Consider the following 22,669-nt stretch of genomic DNA (forward strand, 5'->3'; position numbering starts at 1 on the left):
TGAGAGAGATTTGTCTGCTTAATTTCAGAGTCTTTCAAAATTGCAGCTCAGTCTGAGAAGAATTGATAATGATGAGTACAGGCAAACCTTGACTAAAAAACTTCCTGAATGATAGAGGTAAGTAGTTTGCAGATATCCTTAAGTTGTCACAATCTTGTATTCCTGTGAAAATGTTTTTCTCAGACAAAAATGTGAAAATGTCTTTCTTTGAGATATTATTATTTCTCAAAGCTAATATTTCCACCAAGTTATGAGAAATCTTAACCAGGTAAAATGATCTGAGCATTAATATTTGATAAAAAACTTAGATTTCATCTTTCAGGCAGTGAAGGCACTGTCAGAAAAAAAATGACAGCTAAATTAATTTTTGGAAATGATTATTCTGGCAGATTAAGGTCACAGGTAGAAATGGGAGTGAGATTACAGTTGACAGGAAAAAGGTAGAGTAGTTAAGAATAATTTACTGACTTAGAAGCAAGTTCATCCATGTGAGTGTGCTGGTGGTAGAAATAGTAAAATGGAATGTGGAAGAACTGTCCTTAGAAATACTTCTTAAAAAGCATTAATGGAATGTGATGAGATTGGTGTGAAGAAATTTAAGGAGGAGAAGTGAAGGATTCTGGTTTTGGAGTCTGGGTAGGCAGCAGTACCATTAATAAGATATGGCATATAAGTGGCATGGTAAGGCATAGAAGATAACGAATGCAACTTAGATCTGTTTATTTTCAAGAAGCTGTGGGTTATCCAGGTATAGATGCCAACTTGATGGTTATAAATATGATGCTTGCACTCAAAAGGAAGATCTAAACTGGAAATAATCTTGTGGCATCATCAACTCACTTGAAGTTGTGGAATGAGATGGAATCATTCAAAAGGACTATTTTAACTGAACACAGAAGGACAAAATTAACAGCTAACCTGAAGATGAACCCTCAACAAAGAATTCTGAGGGATAATGTTGCACAGTAAAGGAAAGCAGTCTAGAATTGACTAGAAGAGAGCTTAAGATGAGGAGAGAAAAGCTGAGTATAGATAAGCAAGCCCCATGCTGCAGTAATATCAGTAGGTGAAAAAGTGAAAGACTCCAAAGTAGAAAATCAAGAGCACTGTTAAAATTAACACAATATCTTAGCATAGGTGTTGAAGCCAAGTTCAAATTTTAATGGGTTCAGGCATTAATAAATGTTGATTAAAAAAAATAAAGAAAATGAGCATCAGTGGTTCAGAAAGATAACTTCAAAAAAGTGGGAAAAAAAGATTGTAGCTTGGAAGGAAATAGACATGAAGGAAAATGATATTTTAAATTGGTTAATCACTTATGAGTTGGTCTTATTTTATGGAAGGGATTTATTATCAACAATAGAAGAATGTCAGAACTGAATTCTAGATCTAATTATTTCTACTGATGAAGACCAAGTATGTTGATAGTTCAAAGTATGAATTTTGGGACTAGGCACCTTGTACTTAAATAAATTTTATGTAATGATTGAGTACCTCAATTCATTTTTATATAACGTGAATGAAATTATAGTTCTTATCTCATCAGTTTAAAAGTTTACTGTGTTTGCACAAAGCAAGTACTAAATATGTATTAATTATTTTATTAGATTACCATTGCAGATTTATATCAATATAAATCTAGAACATTTTAAAGCAAATATATAGATATTTATTAGCTAATAATTTGACTCTGAATCAATTCCTGGTTGTTAGGTGGCAATAAATGTGCTTTTTCTGCATGGAAAGATACTTTATTCATGATTAGTAGATCCCTATTTGAGTGTGGAGTTGACGAATAGAAATTCTTGAACTCCACAACAATTCTTATGCATGTTAAACAGAGAAAATCACTAGCGATCCAGATCTCTCCTCAACAGTAAAAACATGCCTTTTGGGTCTGTTTGGCCTCCATGTTTGCATTTTTTTTTCTTTTCCAAATGCTGTTTCCTAGACATAGTCTTATTTTAAATATAAATTAAAACTATATTATCAACATAAAAATTAGAGTAAAGATGACCATAATAATGCTGACATTCTTAATCAGGTGGTTGAATGTAGGGGTTACTTAATCAGCACAGTGGTTGAATGTAGGGGTTGTTTCATCAAGATTATTAGTTTGCATTTGGTCCAAACATAGATGGGAATTGGTTGTGAGAACAGGAGTTAAGCTTTTTATTTCTACAGTTGTAAGTTCCTTGACCATAAACCCTCTCTGCTTCTACTTTACAGTTTTATTTTTTAAAAATAATGCATGTAGACAAATTTTAGCTACACATATTTAGAGGGTAAAAAGTGATACCATCATTTTTAATGCAGTGTTGAAGGATCAATTCAAGCCAGCCAACCTTAAACATTAGCCATCTTCTCTGATGAGAACATTATCATTTCAATTAGGAGAAGATATTAGATTTTTTTTTTCACCATGGCAATTGAATGCAAAGTAAAACAGAGATGATAAGGCAATCTAAGAGAGACTGGTTTCAAACAAAATAAGGGATAAAGAAAAAGGAAGGGAGAAGAAAAATAAGAAAGAGAGAAAGAAAGAGGTGGAGAAAAGTGAACATCAGGAGAGTGCAGAGTATTAGAGGGTGGGGAAAAGAGGGTGAAAGAGGAGGAAATAAATGAGAGGGAAGAGGAGTGGGAAGCAGAAGATTGATAATGTCGCCATCACCACTTAAAGGGACAAAGGACTATTTAAATCCACACATTCCCAGCTCTACGGACCAATGGAGAGGACCTAATAACATCAGTTCGTCCTTTCCAACAACAGAATCCCTCCTTCTTTCTGACTGAATGAAGGCAGGAGAAACATGAAGTCATGGATGGGAAGTGAAGCAACTGTAATTCAAAGAGAATACTGAACAATATAAACTGAAGGCAAAAACCTAGACAATAGAGAGATGACAAATAAAATTAATTAATGTTTATGAAGTGAAATTCTAAAGAAAGAGAATCCCTTTAAAAGTTTTTTTTTTTTTTTAAGTGTCTTTAAGAAAATAAGAGCGAGTGTTGATGGAACATGTCCACTGAAGATAGGTGGGATGTGGGGCTGACTTCCCCCAGGCTTCTGATTTTCTGAAAAGTGTAAGTAACCATTATGTTCTCTGAGTGAGAGGTTTGAGGAGATCTTTAGTTGTTTGCAACACACTGCAGAGCATCCCAGGGTTAAGACCATGTAAAAGGATTGCTATATGTCTTGTGAGGTGTCAGAGATTTTGGGACACCCAGTTTGATCATGATAATAACACAGTTAAAGGCATCTCCGGTGCATCTCTCTCACTAGATCTTGACTTCCTCAGAAGTAGTGAAGAGAACTTAGCATCTTTGGATATGCAACATCTAGCAGAGTATAGAATGTTGCAGGGATAAAACTAAGATGCAGGTGAAACTGGTTTGTAATTATCATATATTAAACACACATGGGCACAGGTTCTATTACTTTTATTTTTAAACTACATCCTTCTAGATGTAAACTTTGTGCAGTTTTAAAAATTCATGTGAGGGAGCAATGGGAATGTTTTAAAAACAGATTGTTGGAGGAAATAAACTTTTTTATTATTAGATATAAAGCATTAGAAATATAAATCCCGATCATTATTTGCAAAGTGCAAAGCATGATCTAAATAACTCCAGGTACTCATAAAATTATATGATGTGCTCTATTAAATGCTATAATTTGTATATAATGAAAGTTATATTTTAAATAATTGAACAGTCAAACCGAAAAAAACCCACCAGTGGTTTAGAAAACTGATATGTTTTATTAAACCATCCTCCATGGTGGCAAGAAGATATGAAAAACATGGACACTTAGGAAAAGAAAAATCAAAAGTGTGCAAAATTTCTAAGTCTTCATGAAGCTTTCCATCATTCGCACTTGGAAGTGCGTATGTAATTTCACATATTTTGATCATAACTTTACACAACCCTCCAGATAACAGAGGGGAAAATGCTTCCAATGGCTACAACTAAGTGTCCCCATTTCTCTGAGCAGTAGTTGGACTGGGGGTCAGAAATGAGAAGAAAGTAGCAGTAACAAGGAGCAGAAATTAAAGGATATATATATATATATATATATCCTTTAATTAGTAGACATATATATCCTTTAATTATATATATAATTATATATATTAGTATATATATATATATATATACTAATTAAAGGAGATATATATATATATCTCCTTTAATTAGTAGTTGGCAAGGGATATATATATCCCTTGCGAACTACTGTTAAAATTAATTATATTTTCATTTTGTTTGGTCTCAACACAATGTTACGTTGAGGGATGATTATGTCAGAAGTTATCCAACTAAGAATTATGTTTTGTTATTCTTCTCATCATTTAAAAGATATGTAATTGATGCTAACATTACTTTAACAGTGACAGTCCTAATCATTGATAACTCTTTTCCTCTTTGATGAAAAGTTTGTTTTATAACTGCTCTGAAAATATCGAAGCCAAAAGCTAGATGGTGACAGATTGCAACTGCTTCCCAATTTAGAAATCCTTAGGGCTGGGCATGGTAGCATATGCCACCAGTGGCTAGGGAGGCTGAGGCAGAAGGATCACAAGTTCAAAACCAGCCTCAGCAATGTAGCAAGGCCCTAAGCAACTTAGTAAAGATCCTGTCTCTAATTAAATTTTTTTTTTCTTTTCTTTTTTTTTAAGGAGGAGGTTGGGGATGTAGCTCAGTGGTAAAGTGGCCTGGATTTCAATCCCTGGTACCAAAACCAAAACAAAAACAACAAAAAACTCTTATGTCCTTTTTCTATATGCTATATTCTATGTTTTTGTTTAATCATAGTTTTTGAGAAGTAAGTGATCAGTGAACACTAAGAAGTCTATTCTTCTCATGACAGAATTAACTTGGATGCTGCTGACAGCTGTCTCTATCCTCTTCCCTCTACTCTTAAATAGTTGGAAGATAGTTGGAATGAGTTATTTGTTATGAAAAAATATTATTTCCTTTTTAAAATGAAATTAAATTTATTCTTGAGGTACTGAAAATAGTTTAATGTAAAGTTTGACCTATGATATATTGTTTAGAAAATTATTTTTTGTGATGGCAATATTTAACACTTCCTCTTAAATATTTTATTTATAAAATAATTCAGTACTTTATGATAGTATTTTTAGTATTCTTTATAATAATACAAAGAATACATCTAGAATTCTTAGGCACAGAGGGAAGATTCATTGGATGAACTTAAAGTAGATTGGGTGACATAGGAAAGTCTAATAAGTGGGAAACAAGTGTCAAACGATGTGAAACCAGAGTGCATCAGGTAACAGGACCCAAGTGGAAGTACCATGAGTTGTCTCCTATTTGGTGAATTTACTCAAGATCTGTGTGAGGCAGCTTTCTGTTGCTATAACAAAATACGTGAAGTAATCAGCTTAAAAACAGGTTTACAGTTTGGGAGATTTCAGCATATGGTTAGTTGCTCCTGTTGCTTTTGAGCACATCATGGCAGAAGTGCATGGCTGAAAAATCTGCTTACCTCTGCTGGGAATCAAAAAGAAATGGAGGGAGTGATTGAGTTCTCACAATTCCTTTTGAGAGTACGACCCCAATGACTACAGAAATCTCACTACATCTACCTCTTAAAATTTCAAACACTTCCAAATAGCTTTCAACACATAGGTCTCTGGGGACATTCTAAACCCAGATTAAAGAATTCTACCTCTGGCTCAGAGCCTATGGTGCTAACAGGAGGTGGGTGAATCTTTAGGAGATGGGGCCTAGTGGAAAGAAATTTTGCTGCTAAAGGCACGCCTTTGAAGGGAATGATGGGAGGTGGATCTCTTCCTCTCTCCTGTGCTTCCTGGTCTCCATGAGATGAGCAGCTTCCTGTACCACATGCTTCTGCCATGATGCATTGGCAAGCTACACGACCAAAAGCAACTCTGTGCCAAAATAAATTGTTCCTATTTTTAAGTTGATTATCTAAGGTATATTGTTACAGTCATAGAAAACTAACTAATACAACATTTGTTATTCTACTAAAGAGAGAAATATTGTAGTAGAGTGTTTAATTGTCCTCTTCATGGAGTTACCAATCTACTCCTTGGCAAAGACAAAGCAGAATCCTCAAGAGACTACATAAAATATGGTATTATCTTATTGGTATTTGGATTGCTGCAGAAAATGTTTTAATTTGGTTGGAGGATGGTTATAAAAATATTATTTTCATCATTTTTGGAAATGGACAAGGTAGTTATCCGTACATGTATGGTAGCTCCATGAATGCTTTAATATCATATTGGCTAGTGTCTTTATTCCTCATGAACATACATGTATGGTGGCTCCCAGGCCTGTTTATGTTTCTTTTTTCTTTTCTTTTTTTCCCCTCAGTTTTTCCTTTTTCTTTTTCATTTTAATATGTCTCTTGTGGGGCTATTTTCATTTAAAATATTAACCAGAAAAAAGTAGCTTTTAATTTGGTCTTTTCAAAACATAGCAAAAATATAATGCTTTTCTAGTTTAAAACTGAGTTTTAGTTGAAACCTATATCTGGGAAGGGGAAACGAAAGACAATATTGCTAGATCATACATCATATAAATAATGGATGGAAGAAAGCAAACATTTCTAATTTAGTCTTAGTACAGAGAACTGTCAAACAGGATTTATCAGGCAAATAAGAAATGAAGCAGAATAACCACCTGTGTACAGCAATTTTTTTGACAGAAATGTTCTGTTTTGCAAAAACATTCTTCATTTTGATTTTGGTACACAGGAGACAAAATAAAGGCTTTGCTGACACTTATGATTATTCAATATCGGTGCTCGTAATAAAAGCTAAATAAAAGTAAGGAAATTCTATTTTGTTTTCCACAGTTATATAACACCACTTGAAGAATCTATGCTATTGGAACTCCATTGTGAAGACAGAAAATTATATTGGTTTGCTTTTCCTGAGGTAATTCACAAGCTCGGAGAATATTATACTTGTTAAATTTATTTTTTAAAGTGAGCTTATGTTAATTTAGTCCTATTTAATTTATTACATAAACAGACCAACCTTATATTGAGAGTCTTTTTTCTGTGATTAATGCAATTAAGTAGAATTGTAATAATAAAGTATACAGAACACATTTTTTGTTTTAGGGTACCTGGGTTCCAGATTCAAATTTGTTTTGTGACCTTGAACAATTTTCTCAGGTAATTTCTTTGTCTTTTTTTTTTTTTTTGGCTTCCTGAAGTGATTCCTAAGTGTTCCATAAGAAGTTTAACGGAAAAAAAAAAAGAAAAAAACATCACTAAGTATGTCTCAAAAAGCATAATAATAATAATAATAATAATAATAATAAAACAAAAAGAAGTTTAACAGCTACCCTAACTCCCCCAAGCAATAATCTACTTGATAGTTATGTCAAGCCTTCTGTGTCAAGCCCACTGGATTATTAAAAATAATAGGAACCACTTTAAAGGATGGGCACAGATTTTATCTGCAAGCACAAGCTACTAGGTCACTTTGCAAATCTCTGTCGTTAAGCCCCCTCTTGTTCATGAGGAGTAAAGACACTAGTCAGTATTACATTGAAGCATTGATGTATGATTGTGGTTGCTCTCCTCCTGTAAAGTATTTCTGCTCTGAGAAGTATTATTTTAGGAATGAATCCTTAATTTATTTTAGGAATGTCCACACATGTGTCTGAACAACACATGTGCATAGTAAAATGACTTAGAAATAAGGAAATGAACCAAAATCTTAGCAAGGGCTGAAATTTATGTGCTTTCATTTTATTCTATATTACTTTCTGTATTTTCCAGATTTCTCATACCTATCACTTTTATAAGCAGTGAAGAGAAGACATTCACTAGAGTGAAACGTGACATACTGTAGGAAAACTGGCTCTGGTAGAAAGTCTTGATTAGATAATTGGCATAAAAAAAAAAGGCTGCTGAGTGTCTTTCTTCCCCATCTCTCATTTTAGGAAGATGAACTTTCTAAAAGGCAGGGGTATTAAAGAAATCATCTAATATAAGTAAACATATTTTTGTACAAACATACATTAAAAATTAGAAAATTGGTAAATAGGAAATAAAGTTTTGTTTTTCTTATTGATTTTAAAAACATATATATATATATATATATATATATTTTTACCTTAGTGAATATAAGATTTGTTTCTTTATTTGGTGATTTAGTTTCATGTTCCTTCTCCAATTCAGCGTTTTCCTGTGGAACATCTTCTAAAAATAGAATACCATATTAACATTTTTGAGTTAATGTTAGTTTAAAAACATGATTGGACAGATTTTCTGCCAAGTGATTAACTCTTCCGCTGTCTGAGGTTCAAAATAGTCCTAAGATGTGGCAGTATGGCTTCATTTATCATCCAAGGATTCATAATAAATTGATTCCTTAAAAATTATTTTTGGATGTCAAGCTTTGACTCTTGGAAGAGTACAAACATCAAAGATATACAAAATAAGATGAATTAGACATTAGAACAAAGAATGCCAGCTAATTTAAACTTCTAATGATATCAGTGTATTCTAGAAAATTGCTTCTTACCATGGAGCTCATTCCTTCCCTCCCTCCCACCCCTCTCACTTCAAAAACAGGCAGCAGAAATTCAAAGCAGCTGCAACTCAATGTACAAAAGACGGGAGTTTTTTGGTTGAATGAAATGGGGCTGCCACTCTTGGCTCACTTTCCTTCTCTTCAAGTTGGAACTGAGGGATTCTTCAAAATCCTTAGAATTTCTCAAAACAAAATTATGAACCCACCTTACAATTCAAGATTTGTCATTTAATTTTCTACAAATAGTTTTGGTTATGTTTTACCGGATGTTTGAGATGAAAAAAACTGAAAAACTGGTCAGGCTTGGACATCCACGTTTTCCCTATTTCTTTGCTGTTCAAATGATCTGTGACAATCTAATAAACTTCATAAGTGCTGCTTTATAAATTATCTGTCTCTGATAGAATGGGAGCCACCACAAAAATTTCATCCTACTATTCTTAAATACTTTAAACAGACTTGCAAGCAAGTTAGTTGATTTATTGAAAAGTCCCATTTCAGTGATAGGCAACTCTGGGGAATTTTCATTTAACCCAGTAATTAAGAGGTTGGACAGTCTGACATTTGGCTAGAGTTCATTGGTCATTTAAGCATTGTTTTTAATAATGCAAAAGAAACTGGGACTAGTGTATACCTCGTGGAGGAGACCCAAATGTAGGGGTGGGGTTCTCAGATATATAAAAAGCTATAAAACTACCAAGATTTGTACTACTCTTTAAAAATTCTTCAGAAAGAGGAAGGATATGATACCTAATAGAAGTTAACCACAAAGTTCTTTTGCTGAAGCAAAGCATCTAACCAAATGTCTGCTCAGATTATTTCCTTCCCTACTTTATTTACACCCATCTTTCCTATCTATACAGTTTCAAAACTTGTATTTCCTCTTACTTATTAAATTGCAGAAAGCAAATCCAGATAACTGGCAAAGTGCACATCTTAAGAGTGAATTTATAGCTTCATAATTACAATTTACATGTGTGTATCACCATAAGTTTAGACATCGTTAAACTCTACCTAAGATCCACATCTTTCTTAAAATTAGAGTGAGGCTATCATTGAATCAAATGTTTTTATAATTTGGAACTTGGTTCCGGAGTTGAGTGTTTTAGAGCTGCCACCTAAGTGGGTGCTCAACAAAAATAACAGCAAGCACAATCAGAAACACCAGAATAACAGAAACCCCTTTGGTTAAAACTTATGAAAAGGTGACTTTATATGCTACATTTGTTCTCAGTCTCCACTGAAGACAGAGCCAGTGAGATTGGGCTCACAATCCAGAATGACCCTGGAATTTTACTTAGAAATGAGCTTTTTATCATACTGTGAGATTTTAAATATTTAAATGATATATGAGGACTGTAAAAATTCCTCCTCTTGGGAATATCTGATTTGCAGCACCTGTGTAAGGAGTAATATTTATTAACTTATAGGACCCTCACTATTTCGCCCCACCAACCCAGCAAAAACAACATGGTATCATTTGTTGGGCCACAAGTGTATACTTCTCTGTGTATGGTTCCAAGGTTGGAGCGGTTGAAACTTTTTTTCTCCTTGTTTAAAAGGATGGTACTGACAAGAAGCTATATTTAAAGTAACATTGATATGAATAATAAATATTAATTTATAGAAAAAATAATGTTCTTATTTAAATACAAATATTAAAACTGAGGGGGGAAATCACATCTAATAGTATTTTCATATAAACGTTATTCTTCAAAGCCCCCCCAATAGAAATACAAGACCCAAATTACAATAAGTAGTTGATCCATGATTTCTGTGGATTCACAATGCTAAAGTATATTTTAAAGAGGAAAGTAGATACATTTAACTTTATCCAGTTTTACTTAAGAATTCTCTTCTCATATCTACCTCCAGTGATCACAGAGCATGTGGTCAGAGTACATTTAAAGAGATAAAAAAATATCCATATTATAACCATAAGGTTTTTAAAGTTGGAGTTGTTGATCCTATTTGTAGCTTTGACTGGTTACATGGATATTTGTGTTATTTGTGTTATTGATAATTTACTGTTAGTGTCACAAAGCCCAAATCAGATGTTACTCATATATAGTTTTATTTGCTTTGTTAAGTAACATCCACATGCTTATCATTTAGAGAAATAACTTCAGCAATTTCTCTTGAGAATTTATTCATTGGAAAAAGAACTTTTTAAAGGCTCTGGACTTTGAGGCAAAACAATTGGCATTGTCTCTTGTGTGTGGATGGATGTTTGTACTTTAGAGCAGTTTCCTAGCATTCTCTTTTCAAACAATGCCTAGTCTCAAAATCAACACTGCACTCAATGAGGCTTCTATTTTTGTGTTCCTTGATCAGTACCAGGGGAAGAGAATAGAATGGGTCCTTCAGAAAGATTTTTTAGGGAGACATGAAACTCAAGGCAAAGCCAATCATCTAATGATTTCAAGGCAGTTCAAATTCTGGCTACCCAGTTCACTTCTGTGAACAATCGGTGCCTGATGAGTATCCAAAGGGCTAAAACATTGACTGCACATTTCTGTTACATTTACAAAAATAAAGCAGTACATATGCACAAAGCATGTGAGAAAAAAAAAAAAAAAAACTTCCCCATCCTTTTGCTGGAATTCAGTTCAAAAAACAATAAAATGAAGCAGAATGTAAAGCAGGTTATAAATATGTGTTGCACACTAGTATGATTTTTAAATACAAGGAAATAATCAAAGAAAAATAGATGCAACTGTATTAAATAAAAATATATTTTTGAACTATATTATTGAAGTACTACACAACGAGTAAAGATTTATAAATATTTGGTATTTCATTTGTAGGAAATACAGATCAAAATTACCTACATTTTATTGCAACCAAGTTTGTATAAGGAAAATCCCAAAGATCAAATGGAGATTGTCAATGAGAAAACAAAACTGGACAATAGTTAGAGTTGTAAAAGAAGAATTTACTCAGGATGCATTTTAGTAGAATATAAAGAGAACTCAATATAGAATTGGCCTCAATTCCAAATATCACAAGGAAAAATATGCGATTGGGAAATGGAATCATAAGAGGAAATAGCACAGCTAAGGGGAGTTTTTCTTTTAACTAAACAAACTGATTCTTATGAGAAGACCAGAGTGATAAGATATAGAAGGGAGGGATTCCTCCTAAATCCACCTAGTGAGAGTTTTGGTAAAACTGGGTGATATAGGAATAAGAGCAGATATGCAATGTCAAGGCCCAGAGAGGTAGAAAAGCCCCACTACAGTTAGATTAAGGAGGGAGTCTTGAGGCAAAGCACTGGAACTAAAATTCATTTTTACCTACAGGCATTGCAACTTGGAAGCTAAAAGCTCTTCAAGTAAAGATGGTTAGGCATTTTTTTAACCTAATTTTTTAATGTTTAAAAAGCCTGTGTTTGTTCCTTTTTCAATGATACAGCATTACAAAAGAGAAATCCCAGTTTCATCCTTTCCTTTTCCTTGAACCATAATGCAATCTTTTTAACAAAAAAAGCCTTTTGGTAATGAATTGCTTAGCAATGGATAGCTCAAGGCCTTGCTTCAAGAACCTCAATACTGAAAGGCAGAAAAGGATACGAAAAGAAAGAAAATCTGGACTAAGTATGGTCTGCAAAATTAATTTAAGACATTCTTTTCTCCTTTGCTTCTTCCAGCAAAGTAATAACAGTTGGGAGTCTTTCACTTGGAATTGGCCTTAAGCAGTTCATGAAACAGAGTGTAGACTCAGAGAATTCAAGCTTACATTATTTCAAAGACCTCTAACTGGACTGTTCTTAAATATGCAAATAGCATAATTTAAAGATGGAATTATCAAAGGCTGGCTACTGGGACTAAAAATATACTTTAGAATAGGAGATCCAAATACTATACTTTCCTTTCTAAAGCAAATTTCAAACATCATTGTGGTAAATATCAGAAATTATCTCTATTGAAGTACTTGTTTTTAAAATGAAATTGTTTACCATTTACCTTCACAAAAGAATTCTGTGAAAGAATTTCAATTTATATAGTACTTAAAGATAAGTACTTTATGCATAAATACATAAATATGGTTCTAAATAAATATAAACAGAATATTTTCATGTTTCAAATTATACCTGCTGTACTCACACACGCATATATATATGTATTATATGCATTTATATTATATATGTATATGTTCTATATATATGCTGTATTATTTTTCTATACCTACATTTATTTATAATCTGTCTATATATTATATAATATATAATACATATACATATAATTTATAATTTATATATCTAGATATTGTATTTTATGTATAATATCTACATATATCTGGATGTGTCTTGTTATATAGATAGGTAATATAAATTTATAAAATATATATTACAAACATGCAAATTTGTTTTCATTTCATTACATATAATTTTTTTATAATATCACAAAATCTGAGACAGAATTACGACAGCCATAGAAATTTGTGAGGTGATTATTAACATTAATAATCAAAATTAAAATAAAAAGAAAGATGTTAAAACTCCAAGTGTAGACTATATACATACCATCTTTGTAAAGTAATTTCAGAATCAGTTAATCTTCGCAACTTGGTTTCAGCATCTAACCATTTTGCTTTGCCTATATCTGAAGATGGTGTAAAAATCATGAGAGGTGGAAGTGGTGTATAAGGCCAGGATTATATTATTGAATAATAAATTATAAAATTTTTTTTAATCTTTCAAGTACACAAAATTCCCCAAATTTCCAGCAGTACCAATACGCAAAGCCTTACATTTCATTAATTATAAGTCAGACAATTTTGATAAATGTACATTAACTTATTATTTACATCCAGAAGGATAAATTTCACCTCTGCCTTCTTAGCCTTTTTCAACAGGGCCTGAGAACAGAACTAATATCAAACATTAAAAGGAAAAAAGCTTACAGACTTTTTTTTTTCATAAAAATCCTGCGATGTACAGGAACAAGATATAGGAACCCTCCTACAGAAATGAAAATTCAAAGAAGAGGAAGATCCTAAATGTTTTTTTCCCTCTTTTGAACTAAGGGACAATTATTAAGATGTTAACTAGACTATGTGGAGAGTCTAAAGGAAGATAAAACTTCTTTTAACCAGGTCTGTTTGTTCAGAATTCTTCCAGTCTCAATGTCCTGATCCTGGTGGTGAAGATATTACTTTCCTCCTGATAGAGAAAGGACATTTTACATGTAAGGGTTTCATCTCCTACTTTCAGGAAGGAAAAAAAAGAGGGTCAGAATGCTTGCCTTGCATTTGTTGGGTTTTGTTTGTTTTGTTATTTTTCTCATGTTCCCTTAGCTCAGAAGAATCCTATGACAAAGCAGTATATTATGGGGTGGTGTGTTCTGCCACTCACTCGCAGCCACCTGTGACACTTAACAGTCAGTCATGTCAGTAATAGTGCTTCCCTTTCATTCAATTTTAATTCTTACCAGCTGAGTGAGGGGGTCCTGTGGGACATTTTATCATTACTGAGCAACATTCAGCACTCTTCCCAGGAAAGACAATTCTCAGATATTCCTCCTCCATGTGGACTTAATTTTCTTTTAGTAGTAACATTTTAAATAAATATGAGTAGACATAATAGGTACATACACTTTATGATCTAATAGTTTTATTAAATCTAATACAACAATAAAACCAAATGGAGTTGCACATTAAAAATGAATGAATCTATAAAATTAAAATGACAAATACATCGTTGTTCCTTTTGTATGGTGAAATCATTTTTAAATTTAATAATTGCTATTTTGATGGGTCCATCAATTTAAGAATGTGCTTCATAATGTAACTCTGGAAAATATTAAAGTTGCTATTTAATTAAAAGTTTTTCCTTGAAACAAATAAAAATATACTACAAGAATACTTTTAAGATAACAAAACATGTTCTCATTTTATTAAATACATTAAGAAAACAATTGTTATTGCATATAAAAATTTTTCTCTTAGGATTGGAAACTACTGCTTAACTGAGATTGTTTGACATGAAATCTAGTGACCCACCTCCCCAATTGCTAATCCAATGGTGAGTTGTTGTTCTTCCTCACATGTAATACTTGGTCATATCTGACAAACTGGACTATTGCCTCTTTTCTTGAGTCATATTTGTTCCTTGGCTTTCACTCCACCAGACTTAAGGCTTTTCTCCTTTTCTGTTGTTCCTCCTCCTCACTTTCCTTTGCTGATACCTCCTAATTTCCCTTACTTCTAAAATCAGAAATCTAGGGCTCAGTCTTTCTAAATCTGTTCATCCCTGCTATTCAGTTTCATTCACTTTCTTCTACCTCCATGCCTATATATCCATCTTTCTGCTATTAGCTTCCAAATGTACCCGGTCTTCCAGACTCACATACTGATTGCCTTCGTGATAACTGCCCAAGTATGACTACAAGGTAGTGCAAATCTAAGATAAATATACACTCAATTCAAACAATAAAAACCCTCCAGACTTGTGAACTTCTTTCTTCCCTTCTCAAACCCTTTTTCTATAGTTTCCTACATCTCATAAATGGCAACTGTTCCTTAAGTTGTTAGGTCTCAAAATGTGGTGACATCTTCAGCTGCTGATGCAATCCACATTCTACTACCAGAAGTGTTCTCTGCTCTCTCTACCCTTAGAATGAATCCAGACCTCAACTTCTCCTCCTTCCATCATTACACCCTCTTCTGGGTCCCCAACACCTCTCATGTGACCAGAGAAAAACACTAAACTCTCCTACCTGGATTGTTGCTATATTCTTCTAACTGACTCACTGTTTCTTCATTTGACTCTTTATGCAGTTTTTGACAATACAGAGTAACTTCTTTCAAATTTAATTCTCTGCCCAAAGCCCTCCAATTTTCATCACTCAATATAGTTCAACCCAACCCAGTCTGATCCCATTGCTTCTCTGTCCTGCCACTGTCACCTTGCTCCTTCTTCTCCAGCACAGTGACATCCTTACTGTTTCTCTAGCTCAGCCAGAATCTTGCAGTCTCGGGTTCTTTACTTGGTGTGCTCCTTTTCTGCGTTTCCAGATTACCACAAGCCTTGTCCACTTGATTACCCCACCCAGTCTTGGATTAAATATCTCCTTCTTTAGGAGGTCTTTGCTGATCTTTCTATTTTAAAATGTCACCCCTGACCTGTTGATCTCTTCCTATGCCTCTTTACTTTTTAAACTACTTACCACTGAGCATGGTGGCACAGGCCAGTAATCCCAGTGGCTTGGAAGGCAGAGACAGGAGGATAGCTAGTTCAAAGCCAGGCTCAGCAACAGTGAGAGGTTAGGCAACTCAGTGAGACACTGTCTCTAAATAAAATACAAAAAAGGGTTGGGAATATGGCTTTGTGGTTGAGTATCCAGGAGTTCAATCCCTGGAATCCCCATCCACAATTACTTATCACTATCTCACAATCAATGCATTATTTATATATTTATTGTTTTGTGTCTGTCTTCCTTCTCTAGAATACACATTCCACAAAACAGGTATTTTATGTACTTAATTTCTGCTACATGTCCAGTGACTCAATAAATACTGAGGGGGGGAAATAAATGCAAAATAATTAATCTTTAATACAGTGTTAAATGTAGGGTCAACTGTTCTTTCAGGAAATGTTTAACTAATGGCAACCATATATGTCTAATCAGATAGAATTCTCAAAACCATATTAGATCTGCAAACTTTCAAACAGGAGAAATACTGGCATAAAGCTTAATTGCATGGGTTTAGGATTTTGGCCTACTTGGTTCAATTTCTAGTTCTGCCACTAGCTCTGTAACATCTGGCAATTTTCTTAATCTCTCAGTCTTGACTTCAGCTGCAAAACATTTAATTTTTTTATGATTACTTAAACCACTTTCAAAAATTTATCTCTTTCTTGACGGTAATTCAATGAAAATTTTACATATATATGTATATATACACACACATATATATATATAATCATGACAAATGGCAATGTTCTACCATCCTGATTTTCACTGGAAACCTAAGTGTTGCCATACTCCCCCCAACCCTCTCTCTCTCCAGTGTAAAATTGGCTTGAAGTTAAAAATGTCAAATAGACGTTCACTTGAAAAGAGGCTCAAGATCATTAAAGGTAAACATTTCTTAGTGTTTTAGTTCTTTAAAATACTCTAGAATATAATAAATATATCCAAGGTCCTTGTTGGATGCCACTTTCTCTAAGGTTTTTCATTTTTCTCACTCTCCTCCCCTATTGATATTGTTCCTGGATCACACCCAAGACATCTGCTCAGCTGTATTCTAGCTTTTAAATATGATGATGCTGTGTTTAGTGGGAAAGAATGTTTAGTTCAGGGACTGGATTTTATAATAAAGTCCACCATTTCTTACCCTGTCCCTTCTGCTCATTTGTTAAACAGATGGCCAGGGTTAGGGGCACATCTGTGACCATGAAATAAATATGACATTGGTGTAACACCAACTGGCCTAAATATGGAATGAACTACTGTTTTTCATCTTGTTTAGCCCTTAGTCTAACAAAACAAAATAATTGGTTCAGGTGCTAAGTCAATAAATTAAGGAAACTCTGATTCATGCCTAAGAAGAAAATAATCAGGTTCAGAATGTATTTCATGTTGTAGCAGTATGTATTCAGGCCAGCATCCCAAAATGAAATGCTAAAGACTTCAAAAGTAAAGGAAAAAAGATAAATCAGGTTACTATAAAAATCCTTAATGAAGAATAGCTGAAGTGTTGTAGGTAATGCATGAATGGCAAAAGGACAAGGAGGGACATAATTTGGGAGTCTAGAAGAACTACACAGTGAAACAGGAAAAGCAGATAATTACCCTGAACATAATCAGTAGTATGCTATGTGCCTTGCACACATTACTTAAGTTAATTCTTACAATAGTTTTCCAAAGCAAATATCCTTATTTCATGATACAGTTGAGGAATTTGTAATTCAGAGAGGTCAACAGACTTTCTTAAGATCACAAATATCTCTAAAGGTCAGCACTCTTAAGAACTTAAAAGAGGACCAATAAAGATAGAAAAAAATAAAGTCAAGAAGTGAGAAAAAAGAATACCTGTGAAGGGATGGGACAGGCTCATTGATTCGGCCTCTGCTGAGGGGCTAACTTCAGATGACATCATGGTGGTGGCACATGCAGGAGGAATCACATGGTGGTAGGAAGCCAAGAGAAGGATTTCAGGGTCAAGTGCACCCTTTTGTAACAACTCACTCACTCACTCTCTCTCTCTCTCTCTCTCTCTCTCTCTCTCTCTCCCTCCCTCTATTTCTCTCTCTCTCTCTCTTTCTCTCTCTCTCTCTCTCTCTCTCTCTCTCTCTCTCTCTCTCTCTTTCTCTCTCCCTCCCTCTCTCTCTCTCTCTTTCTCTCTCCCTCCCTCTCTCTCTCTCTCCCCCCTCCCTCTATTTGTCTCTCTCTCTCTCTCTCTCTCTCCCCCCCCTCTATTTCTTTCTCTCTCTCTCTGTCTCTTTCTCTCTCTCTCTCTCTCTCTCTCTCTCTCTCTCTCTCTCTCTCTCTCTCTCTCGTACTAACTGGCAGCCCATAAGAACTACATTAATCCCTTCTGGGGGAAGACCCCCATGACCTAAGAACTTCTCCCTAGGTCCCACCTCTTGAAGGTTCCACCATCTCTCATGCTACACTGAGACTCAAGCTTTCGGCACATGTAATTTTGGGGAACATACTCAGACTATGTTCAAACCACAACAGTATTAAAGTTTATTAGAAAAAAGGGGACAGGAAAGTTATCAGGTATGTGTATGTGTGTGTGTAAAGGTGAACTTGTGCCAAATACTTACGTTTATTCACATGTCAACAACCCAAATGGGTGATGTCTTGATGTTGAGATGGAAAGGGTAAGGGAACTTCTTAAAGTAGGTGACATGTAATTAAATATCTGGGTCTAAAATAAATGACAGTAAGAGTAGTGATTTAGCTGGATAATAAGACATATGGGAGACAATGCCTTTAAATCCTGGATAGAATAATGTTATTAAGATTTAGTGGGGCTGGGGATATAGCTCAGTTGGTAGCATATACAAGGCCCTGGGTTCAATCCTCCTCTCCACAAAAACAAACAAAAAAAAAAAAAAAAGAGAGAAAGATTTAGCTATTGTTGAGGTTTTGGTATTAAATATTTCAATTTGTGAAAAATGTAGAAATGAGTGTTTACACTGAAAGCATTTAAACAGATATACTAATCATCCTAATAAATCTCATCAGTCTAAATTAGTGTTATATGGGGCTAAATATAAATGCAAATTGTACATACATTTAAAATATAACATATTTTAAATGTAACATTTAAAATAAACATAATATTTATTATATCACATATGTAGTGCATATGCAACTATATGCAAAACTGTCCTATGTCGTAAGTAAAACAAATACACTTATAAATTAACTTAGCCTATCATATTCATATATAATTATTTGAGCTTTGTCATAGTTCATACATATATAAATTGTTTTAGATAGTATATGTAACATATAACTTATAGAAGATTACCCCTTTTAGTAAACAGTTTACATTTTCTCCTTATTATCTTTTTAGGAAATTTGCATATTTTCTTTCATGAATTGTCTATTGAAGGAATTTGGGATAAGTTTTATTGTTGGTAATTTTTATTGAGTATTAGTAATTCTTTACTCCGGATGCAATTTCTTTTTCTGATTAATATAGAACAACCTGCTCATTTCAGACCCTCACCTCATCTTGACCGCTATCTTCATTTTGTTTTTCCTTGAAAGTGCCTTTTGAACAGCAGAAGTCTTACATTTTGTCAAGTTCAGTTTATTTCTTTTACAGTTAATCTGTGTGCTTTGCCTAAGAATTTGCTGCCTATGCAAAGGTCACAAAGGTGTTCTCTCAAGCTTTCTACTTGAATTTTTAATTTAAATTTATATATCAAATTATTATTATTATTATTATTATTATTATTATTATGTGAATAATTTGAGGCAAGAATCAAGGTTCATTTTTCCCTCACCCAGATATCCAGCTGTTGCTGCCTTTATCAGCAGTCACTTTGCTGTGTAAATGGGTGGCTGTTTTCAGGAAGCTTTTCTGTTTTATTTTTAACTCTGTGGTCTTTTATTCTAGAGTTTGGTAAATTGTGTTTTCTGATTTCTTGTTGAGTGTTGTTGGAGGTCTACCAATTTCACAGATACTTTTATTAGAGAGCAACGTTTTAGTTTTGTTGATGTCTCCTCCTCTCCCCCGCCTCTCTTTTTCCTGGACTGATTTTCATTCCATTCTCTATTAATTCCGTTCTTCTTCTTAGTTTGAAGTTAATTGGCTCCTCCTTTCCTAACTTCTTAGGGTAGAAGCTTAGATGATTGACTTTATTTTTTACTCCTTTTGTTTCACAATCACTTAAAGTAGTATATTTCCCTGATTTTGTTCCTCAGTGTTGAGATAGGATATTTTCATTAACTGTTCATTTCAAAAAATTCTGAATTACTTTTGAACTCTTCATGAACCATGAACCATGAGTTATTTCCAAATATGTGGTAGTTTTCTAACCTCTTTTAAATTTGATTTCTAATTGAATTATGTGGTAGAATAAAAGCACATTCTATATATTGTGATTCTTTGAACTGCAGTGGAAATTTCTGTACATCCAGCAAATGGTATCTTGGGTGTTTATTTCCTTTGAATTTAAAAACAATTCATATTCTGAACTATGATTGAAATTATATAAAGCTCAATCCTCTATATCCTTACTATTTTTCCCTACTTATATTACGAATTGAGGAGAAAGAGATATTTAAATTCCCAAGGTGATTGCAGATTCGTTGAATTTTTCCCTGTAGTTTTAGTCATTTTTGATCTATGTGTTTTAAAGCTCTGTTATTACATATATACCTCACATAGAACTACTATTTCCAAAAGTATTGATCCATATTATTTTATTAAAGCCTCTAACTTCATTATTAATGTTCATTTCTTGAAGTCAACCTTGTCTGGTATTAATGTAGTCACAATATATCCTCATATTTGAGATTTGTAAAGTATAAGACTTTTCCATTTTTTTCCAGTTTGTTATCTCTACGTTTAAAGTGCACTTGTTATAATCATGTAGCTAAATCTTGGTTTTCATGAGTCTAACATCTGCTTTCTTAACATTAGATTATTTTATCCAGTTACATCTAATTTAGTTATTAGTATAGTTATTTGTAGTCTATTGTATCACAGTAGTCTTTATGTTTATTATCAATTTCCTATTCCTTTGTTCTTTGTTTCCTGTCTCCTTTACATCTCCATCCCTTTTTAAATTTTTGAGTCAGGGTCTCACTAAGTTGTACACACTGGCCCCTATCTTACAATCCTCCTGACTCAGCTTCCTGCGTAGCTGAAATGACAGGTGTGGGCTACTATGCATGGCTAATTGAAGTCATTTTTAGCATTCTATTCCACTTCAAAAAGAAAAGTCCTACAAGGCTATAATTACATTAACTTACTCATCCCCTGTTATATTTATATTGTTGCCACATACTTTGCATATTATAAGCCCCCAAATGCACAGTTATTCTTTTTTATTCAAGCTATGAGTTGACATTTAAATATTTTATTAATAGAGAGAGAAACATTTGTTCCTATTTATTCCCATAGATACTTTCAAGTCATTGCCAGTGCTCTCAATTTCTGCCTGTATATTTGAATTTCAATCTGGCATATTTTCCCTCAGCTTGAAGATTTTATTTCATTTCCTTTGCAGATATTAGAGGAAAGAATTTTGAAGAAATTTGATCAGGTTTCATATATATAATTTTTTCTTTAATAATTCTAAACTTAGTGTTCCATTTCTCTTCTGGTGTCTAATTTTTTAAATGAGAATTGACTTCTCATTTGTATTGGTACTCCTTTGCAAATAATAAGACTTTTTTTTCCCTTGATGACTCAAGACTTTCTTTTTATCATCGATTTTTAATAATTCGAAGATATGTGTTGGGTATCTTTTGTTGTTTTTATCTTGTTTCGGGCTGTTGAACCTTCTGGACTGGTGTAGTAGTTTTTTTTGTTTGTTTGTTTTGAATTTAAAGGCACTTTATTTTTAGACTACCTACATGACATATTTTCTTAAACAAGAAAACAATGCTTTCTCCCCAAATAAATCACCATCAAAATAGAGTTGCTCAAGATGACATCAGTTCCATTTGTTCTAAGTCCTGGTGTTATGTGGATGACAAGCAGCAGTCAGTTATGATGACTGACAATAGATACAAAGTAACTGCCAAAGTTGTTAACATTTTTCCCCTTTTCAAACATCTATAAAGAAAATCATATTTAGGGTCACACCATCCTCACAATAGTCCAGGAGAGTGACCACGCCATCTGGATTCATGTTTTTTTCCAATAAAGATCTGGTGGTTTTGAAATTAGCAAGGATATCTCTATCATAAAAGCTTTTACCCTCTCTGGTCTCTGTTTTTCAAGTTTGCCTTTGATTGATTTCATGTAATCTTTGATATACATCTCATGCTTCTTTTGTGAAGCTGGTTTCCTGAAAGTGATGGTTCAGGACAGTATCAAGTCCAGTGATTACTCTGTTTTCAGTGCCTTTGCCTTCAGGTCCTTCACTGGAGGCATTTCCACCAATGAGTGAGTCATCAATGTTAATCTCTGTCCTACTGACCATCTTGCCGTCCACCTCCAGGCAGAGCCCATCCAGGATCTCTTAGAATCTTCTAAATGTCAGAGAACATCTCATCATGGCCGCTGAAGTCTGGGTAGATAACCATGATGGCGACTGGAAGGGGATGGCGGGCAGCCTAGCTTAACAGGAGCCCCAGTTCAGAGTGATTGAGGTGCAGCCAGAGCAGTACTTTGGTGATGGGGGAGCCAGCAGAAAAGCTAGTGGTTCTTTTAATCACCTTTTTGTTGTTATTTTTATTGTTTGTTGCTGTAACCAAACAACCTAATGAGAATAATCTTAGAGAAGGAAATGTTTGTCACTCAGGGTTTCAGAGCATCATTGCTTTGTGTCCAAGGTAGAACATCGTGGAGAAGGGTGTGGCAGGGGACTGTGGCTCACAATATGAAACCATGAAGCAGAGAGAAAATAAATTTAGCTCACAAAACATGCACTCCAAAGGCACACCCTAAGTAACCCACCTCCTCCAGCCAGACCCTACTTGCCTAAAGTT

At 33.9% G+C, this 22,669-nt stretch overlaps 1 pseudogene; it reads right to left on the reverse strand.

Moving 5' to 3' along the window:
* Positions 1 to 21,765: 21,765 nt before the first annotated feature.
* Positions 21,766 to 22,264, reverse strand: LOC113189949 (translationally-controlled tumor protein-like; annotated as a pseudogene).
* Between the last annotated feature and the right edge of the window lie 405 nt (positions 22,265 to 22,669).

The sequence above is a fragment of the Urocitellus parryii genome, chromosome 5, assembly GCF_045843805.1.
Source record: "Urocitellus parryii isolate mUroPar1 chromosome 5, mUroPar1.hap1, whole genome shotgun sequence".
Classification (NCBI taxonomy): domain Eukaryota; kingdom Metazoa; phylum Chordata; class Mammalia; order Rodentia; family Sciuridae; genus Urocitellus; species Urocitellus parryii.